General features: G+C 45.1%; 1 protein-coding gene across 1 annotated transcript in view; it reads left to right on the top strand.

The window, feature by feature from the left end:
• cabin1 (calcineurin binding protein 1) overlaps positions 1-22,280 on the top strand; it is a 539,464-nt gene that overhangs the window by 450,868 nt on the left and 66,316 nt on the right.

Below are 22,280 nucleotides of genomic sequence, written 5' to 3'. Positions count from 1 at the left end.
TATTCACAGCAATAATCGGACACAAGTCCAGAGGATGGCCGCTCAACAGTCTGAGAGCAATAACTTGCTGCAGGAGCCCAGCACTATGATCAAGTCTATTCATTCTTTATAAAGCAATTCCAAGCCTCATGCCCAAGATAGCACTGTACCACATGTTGTCTCCTCTGTGCCACAGCTGAAGATTTCCATTTAATATCAAATTACAGCAGGTTCTTGGTAAGCAATCCTGTGGAAACGAGGCTAAGTTATTCACTCCATTGGCGCAGTAGATAGAAATGGTAACCCATCCATTTTTCTCCTGATTCCGCTGAAAGTAGGAGACTTTCATGATTCTGGGGTAAAACACTGAAGTCGATATTTAGTCTACATGGCTCCTGGCTGGTAACTTAGTGCAGTCTAATAAAAGACTGATCCTGCCAGCCAGAAATAGGGAAACTTTGGGTGATCACACTGATTACAATTAGACTTGATGCATGTGAAGTTGTGGTAAATGTTGATTTAAGAGCTGGATGTATTTTACAGTTACAATTGTTTGGGGCTCTGTGAAGAAACACTACAGAACAAGATGCAGTTCAGGTGAAGGCTTTGACGGTTTGAAGTGAACACCTGCACTAGCAGCAGAGCAGATCAATGCTTGTATGATGGTGCTGTGTCGTGTGATGTGGGCAGGATGCTTCCATATTGTGCATTGTTCTCCCTCATACACTCACTGTGCGCACTTACTGTCAAGCGCTCGCGCTCTCACTCGCTTGCTCGCTCACTCTCATTCACTCTCTCTCATTAACTCATTCTCTCTTTCACTCATTCACTCACTCTCTCTCATTAACTCATTCTCTCTTTCACTCATTCACTCACTCGCTCTCATTCTCTCTCGCGCTCTCTCTCTCTCTCTCTCTCTCTCGCGCTCTCTCGCTCGCTCTCTCGTGCTCTTTCTCTCTCGCTCTCTCTCTCTCTCGCTCTCTCGCGCTCGCTCTCGTGCTCTCTCTCGCGCTCTCCCTCTCTCACGCTCTCCCTCTCTCTTCTCTCTCTCTCTCGCGCTCTCCCTCTCTCTCTCGCGCTCTCCCTCTCTCTCTCGCGCTCTCCCTCTCTCTCTCGCGCTCTCCCTCTCTCTCTCGCGCTCTCCCTCTCTCTCGCGCTCTCCCTCTCTCTCTCGCGCTCTCCCTCTCTCTCTCGCGCTCTCCCTCTCTCTCTCGCGCTCTCCCTCTCTCTCTCGCGCTCTCCCTCTCTCTCTCGCGCTCTCCCTCTCTCTCTCGCGCTCTCCCTCTCTCTCTCGCGCTCTCCCTCTCTCTCTCGCGCTCTCCCTCCTTCTCTCCCTCCTTCTCTCCCTCCTTCTCTCCCTCCTTCTCTCCCTCCTTCTCTCCCTCCTTCTCTCCCTCCTTCTCTCTCGCTCTCTCTCGCGCTCTCCCTCTCTCTCTCTCCCTCTCTCTCTCGCGCTCTCCCTCTCTCTCTCTCTCGCGCTCTCCCTCTCTCTCTCTCTCTCGCGCTCTCCCTCTCTCTCTCTCGCTCTCTCTCTCTCGCGCTCTCCCTCTCTCTCTCGCGCTCTCTCGCGCTCTCCCTCTCTCTCTCTCGCGCGCTCCCACTCGCGCGCTGTGGTCAATCACCATAACCAAGCTCAAAACTTTATTAAAATTACTGCAGGCATTTGAGAAAAATCTCTGGTTTCCCAGTGACATTTTGGGTTGCTGTAAAATGTACTAAACTTCATGAGCAGGGACAGGTGCAGCTGATCCGTGATCTGAAACGGCAGATCTAAAGCGGCAGCAACAATGTACATGTGAAAACTGCCATGTGAACAACGACAGTTTCCTGTGATCTTATCAGCAGAACATGGTTTGGCCTCCCTCATCACTGCAGTCCCACCTCACAACATGCAATTTACGTAAATCACTGACTTGTGTTGAAGAAATACTTTGTAACAGGGTTTGGACAATTATTGTTTCACTGCAGGTGAGTTATTTAGAGTCTCGGGACGGGAGTGAGGTGGGTATTGGCGTGCACCATGAAACTGGTGTGTGATAGACTGATACTGCTGCACCAAGGCTGTTGAGACAGTTTGATAACAGCTTCATCACCTCAAAAAGAAAAAGATCTGTGGTTTTCACAGTCTGTGCTGTAAAACACACAAGGCTGCACCTTCGCAGTGGGCCCAAGAGCTCTCAGAAAGGTTCCGCTGTAGTAGCTGATACAGTGTTGGTTTGAGCCCTATCCTGTACATAACAGCAGTGCAAGTCTGAGTGCATAGGCCAGACTTCCACTAAAGTAAACAGCAAAGCATCTATCTTTAAAAAGTGCAGGGTGAGTTGAGTGTGTCAGTAAGGGTGGCGGGAGTGGCTCAGCTCCTTGCCCACAGGGATGTAGAGCGAAGGGGAAACACCCCCTTTCTACTTTGCCCAGCAGGCTGCTTTGACCGATAATGCTGGAAGCCTGGGAACTGGCTGCTTTCACAGGCAATAGAAACATAGAAATCTATAGTGCAGAAGGGGGCCATTTTGGCCCATCGTATCCACGCCAGCCGACAAAGAGCCGCACGGTCCTTGGTCAGCAGCCCTGAAGGTTACATATAAACCTATGAACAATGACGGAAAGGAAAGAGCACCCAGCCCAACCAGTCCGCCTCACAAAATTGCGACACCCCTTATACTGAAACATTCAATACTCCAACCCAACCGGAGCCGTGTGATCTCCTGGGAGAGGCAAAAACCAGATTAAAATCCTAGGCCAATTTAGGGAGAAAAAATCTGGGAAAATTCCTCTCCGACCCATCCAGGCGATCGAAACTAGTCCAGGAGATCACCCTGGCCGTATTCTATTCCCTGCAGTACTTACCATTATATCTGCGCCGTCCAACAAAAGGTCATCCAGTCTAATCCCAATTACCAGCTCTAGGTCCATAACCCTGCAGGTTACTGCATTTTAAGTGCCCATCCAACCATCTCTTAAAAGTGGTGAGGGTTTCTGCATCCACCACTCTTCCAGGCAGCAAGTTCCAGATCCCCACAACCCTCTGCGTAAAGAAGCCCCCCCTCAAATCCCCTCTAAACCTTCCACCAACCACCTTAAAACTATACCCCCTCATAATAGACCCCTGCACCAATGGAAATAGACCCTTACTATCTACTATGTCAGGCCCTTCAATATTTTGTACACCTCAACGTCCTCTGTTTCAATGAGAACAAACACAACCTATTCAATCTGTCCTCATAACTAAGATTCTCCATTCCAGGCAGCATCCTAGTAAATCTCCTCTGCACCCTCTCTGGTGCAATCACGTCCTTCCTATAATACGGCGACCAGAACTGCACGCAGTACTCCAGCTGTGGCCTAACCAAAGTATTATACAATTTAAGCATAACCTCCCTGCTCTTATATTCTATGCCCCAGCCAATAAAGGCAAGCATTTATCCGCCAGAGATTCTGCTCAACACAAGGACAGTCAGAGCTGCTAATCGGTACAGCAAGTAATCAGGAAGGCAAATGGAATGCTGGCCTTTATTGCAAGGGGGATAGAGTATAAAAGCAGGAAAGTCCTGCTACAACTGTACAGGGTATTGCTGAGGCCACACCTGGAGTACTACATACAGTTTTGGTCTCTGTATTTAAGGAAGGATGTACTTGCATTGGAGGCTGTTCAGAGAAGGTTCACGAGGTTGATTCCTGAGATGAAGGGGTTGTCTTTTGAAGATAGGTTGAGCAGTTGGGCCTATACATATTGGAGTTTAGAAGAATGAGAGGTGATCTTATTGAAACATATAAGATTCTGAGGGGGCTTGACAGGGTAGATGCAGAGAGGATTTTTCCCCTCGTGGGAGAATCTAGAACTAGGGGCATAGTTTCAGAATAAGGGGTCACCCATTTAAAACTGAGATGAGGAGGAATTTCTTCTCTGAAGGCTGTGAATCTTTGGAATTATCTATCCAAGAGAGCTGTGGAGGCTGGGTCATTGAATATATTTAAGGTGGAGATAGACAGATTTTTGTATGATCAGGGAGTTGAGGGTTATGCGGAGCAGCGAGGGAAGTTGAGTTGAGGCCAGGATCAGATCAGATCGGACTGTGTTTATGTAACAGCAGCACTGTAATCAGACTAGGGAGTCTTCGTGTTGGCTTTCTCTGCAGTTCACTGCCGCAGGTCAGTCAGACAGAAAAGGATTCCAGTGTATCGGTGACTCAAGCCTGGGTCCCTGCTCTCACTGTGCCTGCCAGCCACAGGCAAGGTTTATGCTGCTTTTCTTCCCTCTCCAGTCTTTGGAGGAAAATGTTACAATCCATGCATCCTAACTCACAGATCAGAGAGGAATGAGGAATCCATCTGAAATGCTTGTAATCTCTGGGTCGACCGCCAATATCTTCAGGTTAAAATTAAATATGCATGACCGTGTAAGCGACAAACCTGATATGTAGCCTAATAGATTTAAGCAGGCTTTTCCAATGTTTAGATCAGATTTCTTAGGGATTGGAACTTCCTTCTTGTATCACTGGCGCCAGCATTAGCAAAATAAAAGGTCGAAGAGGGAACAACATTTCAGACCTCTAAGTGCACACAGCACAAGGACCCTGCTTTCATAAGAACATAAGAAACATAAGAAATAGGAGCAGGAGTAGGCCATACGGCCCCTTGAGCCTGCACCGCCATTCAATAAGATCATGGCTGGTCTGATCATGGACTCAGCTCCACTTCCTTGCCCGCTCCCCATAACCCCTTATCCCTTTATCATTTAAGAAACCGTCTATTTCTGTCTTAAATTTATTCAATGTCCCAGCTTCCTGAGGCAATGAATTTCACAGATTTACAATCCTCTGAGAGAAGAAATTTCTCCTCATCTCCGTTTTAAATGGGCGGCCCCTTATTCTAAGATCATGCCCTCTAGTTCTAGTCTCCCCCATCAGTGGAAACATCCTATCTGCATTCACCTTGTCAAGCCCCTTCATAATCTTATACGTTTCCTGGTAGCCCAGCCCAGCACAGCTCAGTGTACTCTCCAGATCATTGCAGAGACCGCAGTGCTGCCTGTGTAACTGCTCTGCTCCAATCTGACAGCTGGCATCTGATAAAACCCAGCCAGTTACATTAAAATTATTTGGAGTGAGTCACCAAATCAACGACATACTACTTAAATGTTGGCAGCTAGGGATGCCTCATTATAAAATGCTGTTCACAAGTTCAGAGTGCTTCACTCCTCTGTGTGTGTGCACGTACGTTGAGTGTGGGTGTCCGTGTGGGAGGCTATGTGTGGGGTGGGTGGACATTGCATGAATTGATTGTTATTGATGAATGCATCAGTTGTGACTATTGAACTGAGCCAAATTTCTTACACTGTATATATCGAGCATTCATAACTTTAACACCATTATGATTGCCGTTAAGAAAGCATATAAATTATTGCATGAGGTACCCCTGATGAAAATTACATTGTTCTATACAATATTCAGTGATCAACTCAAGTCACAGATTGTTTCTATAACTTGAACTCAAAGCATTTCTGAAGATCTCAGCAGAAGAAGCGGAGCTGAGGAGTGACGGTGTGAGGGAGCTGCATTAACATCAGAGTACCTTAGTAATCTTATATCAACTTATACGTTCATTTACATCCTCAAGCTTGGTAGCTTCTGAAGATAGTTCCCCCAAGAGGAGATCAGTGTTCACGATTTAAACCAGCTCATAAAAGCAATAGAAGCAGGTTTGAAATGTTGCTATTTATTTTTAGTTTAATTTTGAAATGGAGGCTTGATGTTGAAACTCCTTTTAACTTTTGCCATGCTTCTATATAATTATACCTTTGGATATAAGTGCACTATGTTCATCAAACATGGTACTATGGCTTAGTTGATGACTAGAGCACTCCTTCACCTCGTGCTCACTGCACCAATCAACCAAGTCCTTGATCGAAGGTGGCATTATTGTGCCAACAGGGACTCCAGTGTTTGTTGAGCCTTTCCTGCACCTTCCAGCACAGTGTTGAGTTCTGACGCACACAACAGTTTCTTTATGTATAAAGAGAATACATGAAGGATAAGTGTGAATGAGTTGGTGAGCACAGGCTGAGTGTGTGTGTGTGTGTCTGTGTACATGGTGAACACAGGGTGTGTGTGTCTGTGTACATGGTGAACACAGGCTGTGTGTGTGAGTCTGTACATGGTGAACACAGGCTGTGTGTGTGTGTGCGTGTGTGTGGAGTTGATGAGCACAGGCTGTGTGTTTGTGTCTGTACATGGAGAACACAGGCTGTGTCTGTGTGTGTGCGTGTGTATGTGTATGGAGTTGGTGAGCACAGACTCGTGGCAAGCTTGTAGTGTGGAGCAGTCTTTCAACTCAGGAGTGCCAAAGTCACAAATTAGTTGAATTTATTAAAAACAATATTCCCTCTCTTCTGACTTTCCTCGCCACTTCCCTGAAGGTGCTAAATATGAGGTACAATCCCACAGTGTTATATACCCTGTAGTATTTCATTCAACTAGCCATTCTTCATGGGTGAGTGTAGACAATGAATGAGCACTGGCTATTTAACTATGAAGGAAGGAATAGAAGCCAAGCCCGATCTTGTCTCCACAAATGCCCACACGCTCACTTTCGAGCAGGGGTTATTAGATAGCGATCAGGAGGAGGAACCCTGAATGATAGTGCCTCCCTAGCCCTTCTGATCTTGGGCGCTTTAATATTATGGCTAGGTGCAGGCTCCCTGTACTTTCCCACATCAGCTAGTATTTGTGACCTTTGGAGTGAAGCTGCCTTTTTCAGCATGTGAGCTGATGGTAGTGTGAGCCCACACCCATTGGAAACTGGCTCCAGGCTGCCAAACTCATCTGGTGTGCTGCAGTTGGCACTCCAGCTGTCTGGAGTAACTTTGAAGCAAGGTCCCTGGGGTGAAAGGCTGGTGTCTAACCCAGTGCATTACACATTCTCTCCAGACAACGCGAAGCAACTGTTCTGCATTTACCCCATTAACATGTTGTAATCCCATTGCGAGAGCTTCCTTTTTATCTTTTTAAGTAGAGGTTTATAAAAATGTCTTCGTTTTCATTTCTACCTATTGTTTTCGCTAAATAAATTCCCGGATTTCAAAATAATTCCTAATCTGTTTTCAGTATTTTTTCACCTGAATCTTTTAACGACTTGGCAAACTACAGGGGTTTCAGAAATCTCATGATTCTTCTCCCTCTGGCAAGCTGCAAATAGAATTGACATCATCCCATGGGAGGGAATAACATGCATCACTTTTAATAACTGACTCCCTGCAGGTGAGGTGACGCCTCCTCCTATCCCAGTATCTATGGCATTGTTCTCGGGAACATCATTAGTTCATTGATTTCCCTCCCCACAGCATCATCATCATAGGCAGTCTCTCGGAATCAAGGAAGACTTGCTTCCGCTCTAAAAATGAGTTCTCAGGTGGCTGTACTGTTCAATTACAGTCTCTGTCACAGGTGGGACAGACAGTGCTTGAAGAAAAGGGTGGGTGGGGAGTCTGGTTTGCTGTAAGCTCCTTCCATTGTCTGCGTTTGGTTTCTGCATGCTCTCGGCAATGAGACTCGAGGTGCTCAACGCCCTCCCGGATGCTCTTCCACTACTTAGGGCAGTCTTGGGCCAGGGACTCCCAGGTGTCGGTGGGGACATTGCACTTTATCAGGGAGGCTTTGAGGGTGTCCTTGAAATGTTTCCTCTGCCCACTTGGGGCTCGCTTGCCATGTCGGAGTTCCAAATAGAGTGCTTGCTTTGGGAGTCTCGTGTCGGGCATGCGGACAATGTGGAGAAATGCAGGGAACAACACCAACGCTTCTACGTGGCCTTCTTTGACCTCACAATGGCCTTTGACACTCAACCGTGAAGGACTATGGAGCATCCGCCTCCATTTCGGTTTCCCCCAAAAGTTTGTCAACATCCTCCGCCTGCTCCACGATGACATGCAGGCCGTGATCCTGACCAACGGATCCACCACAGGCCCAATCCACGTCTGGACCAGGGTCAAGCAGGGCTGCTTCATCGCGCTAACACTCTTTTCTCGATCTTCCTCACTGCAATGCTAAAACTGTATTGCCTCCCACTCCAGAAAGCTCTGTATTGTCATTTATCTTGAGCTTCCCTTTTGCTACAAGCCATTCAGATCTGATCTGCAGTTTTACCAAGTGTAAGGAAGACCTTTATTATGAGATGTTTCAATTTGGTTGCCCTTTATTTCTGTAGATATTGTGAATTGTCACTAATTTGAGTGAGCAGCTTGCTGAGGCTAACCTCATCAGTGCCAGCTGTGGCTCAGTGGGTAGCACACTCGCCTCTGAGTCAGAAGATTGTGGGTTCAAGTCCCACTCCAGGGACTTGAGCACAAAATCTAGGCTGACACCCCAGTGCAGAGCTGAGGGAGCGCTGCACTGTCGGAGGTGCTATCTTTCGGATAAGTCATTAAACCCCGTCTGCTCTCTCAAATGGACGTATAAGATCCCATGGCACTATTTTAAAGAAGAGCAGGGAAGTTATCTCTGGTGTCCTGGGGCCAATATTTATTCCTCAATCAACATAACAAAAACAGATTATCTGGTCATTATCACATTGCTGTGTGTGGGAGCTTGCTTGTGCACAAATTGGCTGCTGCGTTTCCCACATTACAACAGTGACTATACTTCAAAAAATATTTCATTGGCTGTAATGCTCTTTGAGGCGTCCAGTGGTTATGAAACGTGCTATATAAACCCAAGACTTTCTTTCTTATCTGTCCCAGGTTTGGTTGTCACCCACTACAGCTTCCTGGCTGTAAAAGTCATATTGAGTGAACGACTCTCACAACAGTGGTCCTTGCTGGTGCCTATTGTTGCAAACCATTTTGAACTATGAAGCCTCTTCCCAAATCAGCACGTGACCGATTTCCCTGCTGGAAGATAGTTTTAGCAGGTGGAATGTTGAAATTCAGCACAAGAGCACTCTTAACTCCCAGATCAGAGAATGGAACCTGGCCCAGTAATAACAACCCTCTTGCAAAGATGCGCCATTAACTCAGTCTGCTTGCACAGCCAAGAGAAAGAATTTGTGTCCAAAAGTGCTTCGCAACTAATAAATTACTTCTGAAGTGCCACTGTTTGTAGGTATATGGAGTAGCCAATTATTTACAGCAAGGTCCTCAGATGATTATTTTTCTGGTGGTGTTGGTTGGGGGAGAAATGTTGGCACCATGCGAATTCCCTACTGTTCCTTGAATAGTGCCAGAAGTCATTTTGGGGCCGAAATTGTCCCTTCCCTTAAGGCCTGTTACCGCCAGAAATTGGCGGCCACGCTGCCGAATGCAATGGCCGCGGATTTTTCATGTAATGACCGCCATTTTGAAAATTCCGCTCCTGCGGTATCCCGGTGGTGATCCGCTCCCCTCCACTGCCGCCAATCCGTGCTAAGTGCGTCATCAGAATGCGCACCACCGATGTTCCCCCCCCCACCCAATGGTGAAATTCCGCCGAAAAAATCTTGCTGCCGGCGCTTGGTAACGTGTACTGAGCTTAGAGTCCTTCTAAAATGGCGGTGCGGCTACCATTAAAGGGGAGGACCTATTGCCGCTGCCGCCATTACTATTTTTGTCGGCCGACTGCCATGTCGGGCCGACAGTTATGCCCCCTGGTTCAGCCAGGCAACCTGTCACCCCCTCTTAGCCCGGCTGAAACCCTCCCTGGTGGTCCAGTGGACCAAACCTAAAGAATCGCACAAGCTCTCCCCTTTAAGTGAAGGGGAGAGCCATAGTGACGCGGCACCGTGATGACATCAGCGCGACAGACTTCCGCTCACCGCCGCATATCTGCCCCCATTATGACCGACTTCCAGTCCACTGGGCAAAAAAAATCCAAAGAGCGGAATTTCGCGCTCGAGGCCACCGCATGCACCGCGCCGGTAAAATCAACAGAGATTGGGTCGGTGCGCCCCATATCCAGCGGTGGCCAATTCCGGCCTCTTTATGTCTACCCGAACAGGGGACGGGCCTATACTTCTCATTTCATCTGAAAGATGGCACTTCTGATGAGCAGCGGAGGCTCCCTCAATACTGCACAGAATTGTCAGCCTGGGTTATGTGTTCAAGTCCTGGAGTGTGACTTGAACCCACAACCTTCTGATTCAGGTGAGAGTGCTACCACTGAGCCAAGCTGACAGAATATTTTGGGGAGTCTCTCAGCACATACATTACTACAGTTCTGTTAATGAGCCATCAGTATACTGGACAAGCTGACTGGCAGTATTTCTTGTGCATCGCCCACTGGTAGATGCATGCTGCCCAGGATTTTCTGATTTACGCTGCCTGCAGACAAGGCCTGACTTGTAAAATAACCCCCGTTGTTTTTGTTGGCCCATCTACAGGCATAATGTAACAAAAGAAAAATTGCATGTGAAATCTATGTACACAGCTACCTTGCAGACCTGCTGTATGAGCAGCGTCACTCCTGTTTACTGATCAAGACACCCACCACTTCTCTGCCCACACATAGACTGTCAGTTCTTCATCTCTGAGTCGCAGCCCGTACTCCAAACACTGGTTGGGCAGATGAGTCATTGTTTCGTTGGCTTTATTGCATTTATTTGTGCATGAGCGTGAAGGAGAAAGCATGTATAGAACAGATGTCTGCAGTGTGTTACTAGGCTGCTGTAGAATCGCTTATGGTTATTTCACAAATAATGGTATGTGGTATTTGATACAATCCACACAACTAGTTATATTCATAGATATTGATAGATGTATTCATTTTATACTTTGGCTATTTCAGTAGAGGTAACAAGACTGTGACATAATGACGAGTTCAGACGATGTTGTGAGCAAGTCGACCGTATGCAACATGTGTTCTCGTCTCAGGACCATGCAGCTAATGCCTCTGGAGTGGTGGCATTGGGAGACCAGCGAAGATCTGGTGGATGCGGGGCCATTAACGATGGATGCAAAGCAGTTATTGATCCGATCGATCGAGGCAGCATTGTCAGAGTGGATGATGGGTTAGAGGAGAGTGTCATCGACCGTGTTAGGGAATTAAAGGATCGTTTTTTATAGAGATGGAAAGAAAGGGTGGATGGGTTGGAGAGCGGAGGAATGATTAGGTAAGCTCAAATTCTACAGCCTGGAAAGAAGATGGCTAAGAATGGATTTCATGGAAGCTGATAAAATATTAAATGGTACCAAAGTATTTCTCAGTTTTTGGGAATGTGCAGTGTTCCATATATGTTGCCTCTCCTTCGTTGATGTTACCAATTATAACCTATCAAGGATTGCCATGTGACCCACACCTTGCTTCAACCTGTGAGTGCTGTTATAGAGCAGTGTCTAAAGGTTTTACAAAATGGCAGAGAATGCCAGTTATTAGGAGCATTGGAATGGCTTATTGTTCCAGGTATGTAGCACTAGTGCCATGATTGAGGAAGAGGGGTGTACATTAACCTCATCTGTGTGCCATACATCAAGCTTTGAATTTTTTATTCAGCCTTTATTGGCACAGAATTTAATACTGATAATGTGACAGAAGATCTCCAGAGCGTAAACTTGTATTTCTTTCTCTTTTGCATGTGTGTGTCTAGGAATAACTTTAGATAGCAGTTGAAATATGTGTCCTTCACTTTCCTGATGCTGCAATGTATTTGTATGTGTTGGGCAATGACAGAATACGATTGTGGCTTTTTCCTATTTAAAGGGTCAAGTGCAACAAGTTCCCTGTGTAAAAAAGGTGGTTATGTTACAAGTGACTCCTTTTAGAAATCAAACTTAGAGAGTTGTGACCAACCTCAGCATCCTTTAGGACTTTCCTTTGTGCACAGTTCTGGTCTCCATATTATAAAAAAGAAAGAGGCATTGGAGAAGGTGCAAAAATGATTTGCTCGGATGATACCAGATCTGAGAGGTTATACCCAGCAGGATAAATTGAACAGACTGGGGAACTTTTATCGAGAACAGAGAAGACTGAGGGTGAGCTGATAGAGATCTTTAAGATTATGAAAGGTTTGATAGGGTTGACGTAATGAAGATGTTTCCACTTGTGGAACAATAAATATCGGATAGTCACTAATAAATCCAACAGGGAAATCAGGGGAAACTTCTTTACCCAGAGAGTGGTGAGAATGTGGAACTCGCTACCACATGGAGCGGTTGAGGTGAATAGCATCGATGCATTTAAGGGGAGACTAGATAAGTAGAAGGACGTGATCGGGGCCCAGGAGAGGCGTGAGTTTGGGACCAGGAGCAGCACGGGCCAGCCCACACTGCGATATGTGTGCGCACTAGGTCCGTGCAGCAGAGCAGGTCTCCAGTCGTCTTGGTTAACCCTTGCCACTGGATCAAGACCTAGCTCTGTCAAGCCCGTGTGGTGGTTGGTGTGCAACAGTCACCACACGTTTAAAAAAAATCCACGCACAGGCATCTTCCACCCTTCAGGATGTAGTTCGGGATCTAGAATATTAGGTCCTTCATTGCAACACCTGTGAACTTATCCCTTTTTGGGCGTGGAAGCAAGTCATCCTCAATTCGAGGGACTGCCTATGATGAGATAAGCACATGAGGAAGAAAGGAATAGAAAAATATGTTGACGTGGTTAGATGAAATAGGGTGGGAGGAGGCTTGTGTGGAGCATAAACACCGAGATGGACCAGTTGGGCCGAATGGCCTGTTTCTGTGCTATATGTGCGATGGAATACTACGATACTTTTTGAATGTTTGTTTAAACTTTGAATGCTGGAGATATCTTTGAAAGAAATGGCAGGGAGGAGTTATTCTAAGCCTGTCTAAGCAGAGGGGTTTTATTGTAGTCGATATATGTATTACTGTTTTGGCCTCTCTTCCCTCCCCAACACTGTCCCAGCGTCCCGCTGGGATCTATTCTTGGCCCCCTCCTATTTCTCATGGACAGTCTGGCCTTGGTGATATAACCCATGGATACGGGGCAGCTTCCGGATCACAAGGTAATTATAGATGAGGAAGGCCATTCGGCCCATCTTAATCCATCCATCCAAAAAGATCCTAAAATCCCCATATTGTACCATCCATGAATAATTCTAGGGGTTTGCCTCCACTGCTCTGTCTGAAAGTCCGTTCCACTCATTAATCAGACGGTGTGAAGAAGAATGGCCTGATTATTGGTTCTTGTCTTTTACCGGTTTGGATCTGCATGCCCTACTCCCGCACTTTAATTTGAAGTAATGTTCTGGGTTTACTATTTCTGTCCCTTAACAATCTTCTATACCTTCATAAGATCACCTCTCGCACTAAAGAAAGAAATAAAGAACTTGCATTTGTATAGCACCTTTCACGACCCAGGACATTCCATAGGCTGTCACAGCAATGGAGTATTTTTGAAGTATAGTCACTGTTTTAATGTAAGCTGAAAGCCCCAGTTTCTTTCTTCCAACACGAGGGATCAGCCTTGTTCCTCCTTTTGGCATTGCCCCTAGCACTTGAATGTCTCTTTCATTTCTTGCTGATCAAAACTGGACACCGTACTCTCAGCGCTGTACAGTTTGATCACTGCCTCCTCTGACTTGCATTCTACCATTTCGGTTTTGCAGTTCAATGTTTTGGTCGCTTTGCTGACTGCTGTTCAGCATTGGTTGGGCACCTTTAATGATGAATCTACTAAGACTTGTAGATTTCTTTCGGCTTCTCCCGTAGCTATCTCAAAACCATTCTTGGGATATGTGTGTTGCCTATTTTTCCTTCCTTTGTGCAGTACTTTACACTTGTCTGCATCAAACATGATCTGCCATTGATCTGCTCACTGACTGATTTTGTCCGAAAGATTTTGCAAGGGGGAGGGAGAGCAACCAGTCATCATGGTCCATGTGGGAACCAATGATGTAGATGAAAAAAGGCCTGAAGTCCTTCCTGATGAATTCAGAGATGAGTAAACAAGTTTAGGAGCAGGATTTCACCAGTGGTAATCTGAAGATTACTTCTACAGCCATGTGCTAGAATAGGGAAGGACAGTGAGATGGATGCATGGCTAAAGATGTAGGGTTAAGAGGCCATTGAAAACCAGTTGTGGGACAGATCGGAGCTATTCTGCAAAGGTGACTCCATCTGAACAAGGAATGTGCTAATGTACTGGCAAGTAGGGAAGTGACGAGGTATTTAAACTAGGAAGGAGAGGGACTGGGAAAATAAAACAAACAGGATCAGCTAATAAAGAAGGGAGAAATAGATGAGGATATCGATGCAGGAGATAAGAGGGACATGGAGTAGAGGAATAAAATCAAATTGGCTAGTTATAAACAGAAAAGACATCAAACAAAAGCAAAATACTGCAGACGCTGGAAATCTGAAATAAACATATCTGAAAGACATTTGCTGCCTGATAAAAAGAAATACAAAGGAAGACTGGAAAAGTTGGAGCATTTTTCATTACAACACAGATTATGGGGCAATATGTATTTAAAATGATGAAATGATAGGACAGAGCAGACAGAAGCAGTTTTTCTAGTAGTTGAGGGGTGCAGAATGAGGAGCCATAGACACCAGATTAAATGGAAACAAGCAGTGTGGGGAGGCTGAGACATTTACTCCCAGGGTTCATGGTTGAGACAGAAACTGTGTCATCATTCAAGATTAGATTGGATAGGTGGATGAAGAATATGGGAACAGGGTAAGTAAACATGATTAGGATTATTTTCTCGCATGGAGGATAAAATCTGGAATGGATTGGTGGGGCCAAATGGTCTGTTTCCATGTTGTAACTTCTATGTATATCTATGTATAACTCATTCTCCAAATTCGGAACTGTTTCCTCCAATTGCACTTCCCCTCCTAATTTGGTATCATCTGTAAACTTGACAACTTTCAATAGGGGTTCTGAATCCAGATCATGAATGTGAATTAGAAGCAGTAGTGATCCCAACGCTGAGCTCTGGGCACCTCATGCACACTCCGACATAACTTCCCTGAGGAGCACTTGCAATTTTCTACCCTTCCGCTAGTTTCTTATCCATTCCCAGGATTTGCCCTGATTCCCCACAGCTTTCAATTTAATGAATAGCCTTTCATGTGAGATTTTGTTAAAAGCCTCCCTGTTGTGGAACTTCCCACAAGTTTGTTCCTTCCTCAGAGAAGTCCAGGATGTTGCTCAGGCAAGAACTTCCCTTCCTGAATCCACGTTAATTGCTTTTTACTAAGTTAATATTGTACAGATAATCCACGGGTATGCCAATGACAGCTCTACCTGTTCAAGTTATCTCTCTCAACTGCCTCTTGAGATGAAGTCACGGCTTCCTCCAGTTCAACATCGGCAACATTCCTTCCCTCTCTCCAGGCACTGTTTCAGGCTGAACCAAACAATTCACTACCTTGACGACTTGTTTGACCCTGAGCTTAGTTTCAGACCCCATATCCTCTCCAGCACAATGACCATTTACTTCCACCTTTGGAACATTGCCTGCCTCTGCATCTACTTCTGTCCCTTCGCCACTGAAACCCTTAAACATGGCTTGGTCGTCTCTAGATGCAACTACTCCAATGATCTTCATGCTGGCTTCTCTTCTTGCACCCTGCAACCTCTATGAACTCCAACTTATTTAAAACTCCGATGCATGGATCTTGTCCCCCAGCTAATTAACCCAATCCTCAGTAACCTCCGTTAGCTCACCATCCCCCATTCCATTAAATATCAAATCCTCAGCTTTAAATTCCACCCCACCCCAAACCGTCTGTTCCTGGCCATTTATCATCAATATTGTCAGCTCAGCCATCAGCTGTTTGGGTTCTACTCTTGAATTTCCTTCCTTAACCTCTCCAGCTCCTCTCTTGAAGCCTTCTCAAAACTCACCTTTTTAACTAAGCTTTTAGTTGTTGCTTCCGACATCCGTCTTGGTTCAGTGCCCATTTCCATACGCCTCTCTGAAGAGCATTGGTAAATTCCTAATGTTAAAGGCACTATATTCATGTAGTTTGTTGTCTGAGGACCGGGAACTACAGTGGAGACGGTGCCAAAGGGTTCTAGCAGTAAATGGTTTAGGCTTCACGGGGGATAGTATTGGGTGTTTTGAAGCCAGCAATTGTGGTACAGTATACAATAATTCAGCTTTGTGATTGACTAACGAACAGTGCAATGTTGTAAGGGATAGTCCTGTCAACGTAAGGACCATCTAAACACACAGACATAAGTCCACATAGAGCACTTCACCATTGTATACTGCTCGATCAAGCAATCAGGCCAGAACTAACAACATCAATGAAGGTAGGTGAGTTGAAATGAGCACATGTAACCTCCTGGTTTTGAGATGGTCCTACGTTCTACTGCAGAATTTCTGCCCCACACAACTGAGATTCCCCATGCACCACCCATTTGCTTTCTTCCTCATAAGCTGCTTTCCAGAGACGCTGAGGCCAACTTTAGTATTCTTCCTATAGTATTCCCACCACTGTGCCAGTGCAGATCAGCTGACTAAGCCCTCCCCAGAGATTGAACCTGGTACGTGAATCTACCCATTGAGGCATAAGGGAGAGATTTAGCCTTTTAGCGGAGTGTTGACATTGTAAGATTTCTGAGTGAGGTTTGCTGTCCACTGTACTCAAAAATCCGTGATTTTATAACAAGTGTCAGGAGCTAAGGATCCTCTCGAAGGCTATGTTTTGTCCCTTGACAAGGGCATCATTCTCCAGTCCAGTACTCATTTCCCCTGATTGAACAGAGGTTTGTATTCGTCAGCAAAGGTATAATCTTGAATTGCTTCCATGAGCTTTAAAATTATATACCTGTATATAAAAACATTGTGGCTTTAAGCAGGAATTTGAGGTTTGACTGGGCACTTCCACTCCAGTACAGAATTACTGTGCACCCACGCCTTTCTGAGACGAGCTTAGATCTGAGACCATCTGGTTGATGAGGTTTAATAGCTAAGGAAATGAAAAGTACAAATGCAAGTCATTGAAAAGGTAACGATGCTGTCTTGGTACCTCAACTTCCTGTTTCAATTTAAAGTAATTTTGTCATTATCTATATATTTAAAACAAATTAAGGCCTGTTCCTTCTGAACCATCCTATTGGCTTGTACCAATCAAAAAGAAGTAGAAAGGAATCAAAAGGTGACGTCACAGCCAAGGGAGTAAGTGATTGGCTGGTGATTGGTGAGTAGCTTTTCTTTTTATTTTTTATATCAGTAAGTAAACTGTAACATTGTTGTTACCAATTTAAGGGTATCTAAGGGTTAAGGAATGGCAGGAGAGCTCGGTCACGTGTTATGCTCCTCCTGTACCATGTGGGAACTCAGGGACACTTCCGGTGTCCCTGACAACTACGTGTGTGAGAAGTGCATCCACCTCCATCTCCTGACGGACCGCGTTGCGGAATTGGAGCTGAGGGTGGATTCACTCTGGAGCATCCACGATGCTGAGAATGACATAAGTGGCACGTGTAGTGAGTTGGTCTTACCGCATGAGAAGGATCCACAGCCAGCTAGGGAATGGAAGACCAGCAGGAAGAGTAGTACAAAGAAGGTAGTGCAGGGGTCCCATCTGGTCATCCCCCTGCAAAACAGATACACTGCTTTGAGTGCTGTTGAGGGAGATAACTCATCAGGGGAGAGCAGCAGCAGCCAAGTTCATGGCACCTTAGCTGGCTCTGTTGTACAGGAGGGCATGAAAAAGAGTGGGAGAGCGATAGTGATAGGGGATTCAATCATAAGGGGAATAGATACGCATTTCTGTGGCCGCAACCGAGACTCCAGGATGGTATGTTGCCTCCCTGGTGCAAGGGTCAAGGATGTCTCCGAGCAAGTGCAGGACATTCTAAAAAGGGAGGGAGAACAGCCAGTTGTCGTGGTGCACATTGATACCAACAACATAGGTAAAAAAAAGAGATGAGATCCTACGAGACGAATTTTAGGAGCTAAATTAAAAAGTAGGACCTCAAAAGTAGTAATCTCGGGATTGCTACCAGTGCCACGTGCTAGTCAGAGTAGGAATCACAGGATAGCACAGATGAATACGTGGCTTGAGCAGTGGTGCAACAGGAAGGGATTCAAATTCGTGGGGCATTGGAACAGGTTCTGGGTGAGGGGGACCAGTACAAACCGGACGGTCTGCACTTGGGCAGGACCGGAACCAATGTCCGAGGGGGAGTGTTTGCTAGTGCTGTTGGGGAAGAGTTAAACTAATATGGCAGGGGGATGGGAACCAATACAGGGAGACAGAGGGAAACAAAAAGGAGACAAAAACAAAAGACAGAAAAGAGATAAGTAAAAGTGGAGGGCAGAGAAACCAAAGGCAAGAAACAAAAAGGGCCACTGAATATAAAAGGGCTGCAGGAGGGGTCAAAACTAAAAATCATGGTTTAAAAACTAGGATGAAAACACTCTACCTAAATGCACGCAGCATTCGAAATAAAGTAAATGAGTTGACGGCACAAATCATTACAAATGGGTATGATTTGGTGGCCATTACAGAAACATGGTTGCAAGGTGGCCAAGACTGGGAATTAAACAAACGGGTATCTGACGATTCAGAAAGATAGGCAAGAAGGGAAAGGAGGTGGGGTAGCTCTGTAAATAAAAGATGATATCAGGGCATTTTTGAGGGATGATATTGGCTCCAATGAACAAAATGTTGAATCATTGTGGGTGGAGATTAGAGATAGTAAGGGGAAAAAGTCACTGGTCGACATAGTTTATAGGCCCCCAAATAATAACTTCACGGTGGGGCGGGCAATAATCAAGGGAATAATGGAGGCATGTGAAAAAGGAACGGCAGTAGTCATGGGGGATTTTAACCTACATATCGATTGGTCAAATCAAATCGCACGGGGTAGCCTGGAGGAGGAATTCATAGAATGCATACGGGATTGTTTCTTAGAACAGTATGTAACAGAACCTACAAGGGAGCAAGCCATCTTAGATCTGGTCCTGTGTAATGAGACAGGAAAAATAAACGATCTCCTAGTAAAAGATCCTCTTGGAATGAGTGATCACAATAGGTTGAATTTGTAATACAGATTGAGGATGAGGAAGTTGTGTCAGAAACGAGCGTACTATGCTTAAACAAAGGGGACTACAGTGGGATGAGGGCAGAGTTGGCTAAAGTAGACTGGAGACAAGGACTAAACGATGGCACAATTGAGGAACAGTGGAGGATTTTTAAGGAGCTCTTTCATAGTGCGCAACAAAAATATATTCCAGTGAAAAAGAAGGGCGGCAAGAGAAGGGATAACCAGCCGTGGATAACCAAGGAAATAAAGGAAAGTATCAAATCAAAGACCAATGCGTATAAGGTGGCCAAGGTTAGTGGGAAACTAGAAGATTGGGAAAATTTTAAGCAACAGCAAAGAATGACTAAAAAAGCAATAAAGAAAGGGAAGATAGATTACGAAGGTAAACTTGCGCAAAACATAAAAACAGATAGTAAAAGCTTTTACAGATATATAAAACGGAAAAGAGTGACTAAAGTAAATGTTGGTCCCTTAGAAGATGAAAAGGGGGATTTAATAATGGTAAATGTGGAAATGGCTGAGACCTTAAACAATTATTTTGCTTCCGTCTTCACAGTGGAAGACACAAAAACAATGCCAAAATTTGCAGGCCACAGGAATGTGGGAAGGGAGGACCTTGAGACAATCACTATCACTAGTGGGGTAGTGCTGGACAGGCTAATGGGACTGAAGGTGGACAATTCCCCTGGTCCTGATGAAATGCATCCCAGGGTATTAAAAGAGATGGCGGAAGTAATAGCAGATGCATTCGTTATAATCTACCAAATTCTCTGGACTCTGGGGAGGTACCAGCGGATTGGAAAGCAGCTAATGTAACGCCTCTGTTTAAAAAAGGGGGCAGGCAAAAGGCAGATAACTATAGGCCGGTTAGTTTAACATCTGTAGTGGGGAAAATGCTTGAAACTATCATTAAGGAAGAAATAGCGGGACATCTAGATAGGAATAGTGCAATCAAGCAGACGCAGCATGGATTCATGAAAGGGAAATCATGTTTAACTAACTTACTGGAATTCTTTGAGGATATAACGAGCATGGTGGATAGAGGTGTACCGATGGATGTGGTGTATTTAGATTTCCAAAAGGCATTCGATAAGGTGCCACACAAAAGGTTACTGCAGAAGACAAAGGTACGCGGAGTCAGTGGAAATGTATTAGCATGGATAGAGAATTGGCTGGCGAACAGAAAGCAGAGAGTCGGGATAAATGGGTCCTTTTCCGGTTGGAAATCAGTGGTTAGTGGTGTGCCACAGGGATCGGTGCTGGGACCACAACTGTTTACAATATACATAGATGACCTAGAGGAGGGGACAGAGTGTAGTGCAACAAAATTTGCAGATGACACTAAGATTAGTGGGAAAGCGGGTTGTGTAGAGGACTCAGAGAGGCTGCAAAGAGATTTGGATAGGTTAAGCGAATGGGCTAAGGTTTGGCAGATGGAATACAATGTCGGAAAGTGTGAGGTCATCCACCTTGGGAAAAAAAACAGTAAAAGGGAATATTATTTGAATGGGGAGAAATTACAACATGCTGTGGTGCAGAGGGACCTGGGGGTCCTTGTGCATGAATCCCAAAAGGTTAGTTTGCAGGTGCAGCAGGTAATCAGGAAGGCGAATGGAATGTTGGCCTTCATTGCGAAAGGGATGGAGTACAAAAGTAGGGAGGTCCTGCTGCAACTGTATAAGGTATTGGCGAGGCCGCACCTGGAGTACTGCGTGCATTTTTGGTCACCTTACTTAAGGAAGGATATACTAGCTTTGGAAGGGGTACAGAGACGATTCACTCGGCTGATTCCAGAAATTAGGGGGTTACCTTATGATGATAGATTGAGTAGACTGGGTCTTTACTCGTTGGAGTTCAGAAGGATGAGGGGTGATCTTATAGAAACATTTAAAATCATGAAAGGGATAGACAAGATAGAGGCAGAGAGGTTGTTTCCACTGGTAGGGGAGTCTAGAACTAGGGGGCACAGCCTCAAAATACGGAGGAGCCAATTTAAAACCGAGTTGAGAAAGAATTTCTTCTCCCAGAGGGTTATGAATCTGTGGAATTCTCTGCCCAAGGAAGCAGTTGAGGCTAGCTCATTGAATGTTTTCAAATCAAAGATAGATAGATTTTTAACCAATAAGGGAATTAAGGGTTATGGGGAGAGGGCGGGTAAGTGGAGCTGAGTCCACGACCAGATCAGCCATGATCTTATTGAATGGTGGAGCAGGCTCGAGGGGCTAGATGGCCTACTCCTGTTCCTAATTCTTATGTTCTTATGTGACTTTAAGAATTGGTGGCTTTGTCCAGCAATCTCGTTGGTCAGAGAGCAGTTTCAACTAAACCATCAGAAAGGTGCTTGCATAGTTAGGAATAGAATCGACAATGGGAGGGGTCTACCCATCTAATATTATAAATTTGATAGAGATATATACACACAATACAGACATTTAAGCAATAGACTGGTAGGAAATATAGTTTTATATTTTGATTTATCCATGAGCAACACCACAAGAGATCAAGTAGCTTTGTACAAAATGTACACTCTTACATATCTGTCTGCAAAGCAGTTTGTGTCCATATTACAATTTGTCACAGTGCATTCTTGACTTGCTTTGCGCATGATTTCATCCAGCCTTGTCAAATACTGATATAAAACTTGTCATCCTTGGCTCAGTGGTAGCATTCTCGCCTCGGAGTCAGAAGGTTGTGGATTCAAGCCCCACTCTAAGGACTTGAGCACATATTCCAGGCTGGCATTCAAGTGCTGCACTGTCTTTCAATGAGACGTTAAACCGAGGCCCCTGTCTGCTCTTTCAGGTGAATGTAAAAAATCCTTTGGCATTGTTTTTAAGAAAAACAGGGGAGTTCTCCTGGTGTCCTGGCCAGCATTTAACCCTCAGCCAACAACACTAAAACAGATTATTTGCTCCTCATCACTGTTTGTGGGGGCTTGCTGTGTGCAAATTGGCTGCTGCTTTTCCCTGCATTACAACCATGGCTACACTTCAAACGTATTTCATTGGCTGTAAAGCACTTTGGGACATTCTGAAGTTGTAAAAGGCGCTATATAAATGCAAGTTCTTTCTTAATTCTTTAAGTTTAACAGAATCAATAACCTGCCTGTGTGTGCACCTAGCCTTTTCCTTTGACTGTCCCCATAACTCCACATTAGCTCCTTTTTGCCTCATTCCTGCTCATTTTTTCTTTTTCTGTTTTCCCTCTTGTCTGACGCTTGTTATCTGCATCACCATATTGCGCCACCAAACGGCAGAATCCTGTTCAATGACCTCCACTTGCCATATAGCAATTTTTCAATATCTGAGAAAAAGCACTTCCACACACACAGACGGAAAGGCACAGGCACAATTGGCCAGACAAGTCTGATAC

This window comes from Pristiophorus japonicus, chromosome 8 (genome assembly GCF_044704955.1).
Source record: "Pristiophorus japonicus isolate sPriJap1 chromosome 8, sPriJap1.hap1, whole genome shotgun sequence".
NCBI lineage: Eukaryota > Metazoa > Chordata > Chondrichthyes > Pristiophoridae > Pristiophorus > Pristiophorus japonicus.
This window is presented reverse-complemented; position numbering and strand designations above follow the sequence as displayed.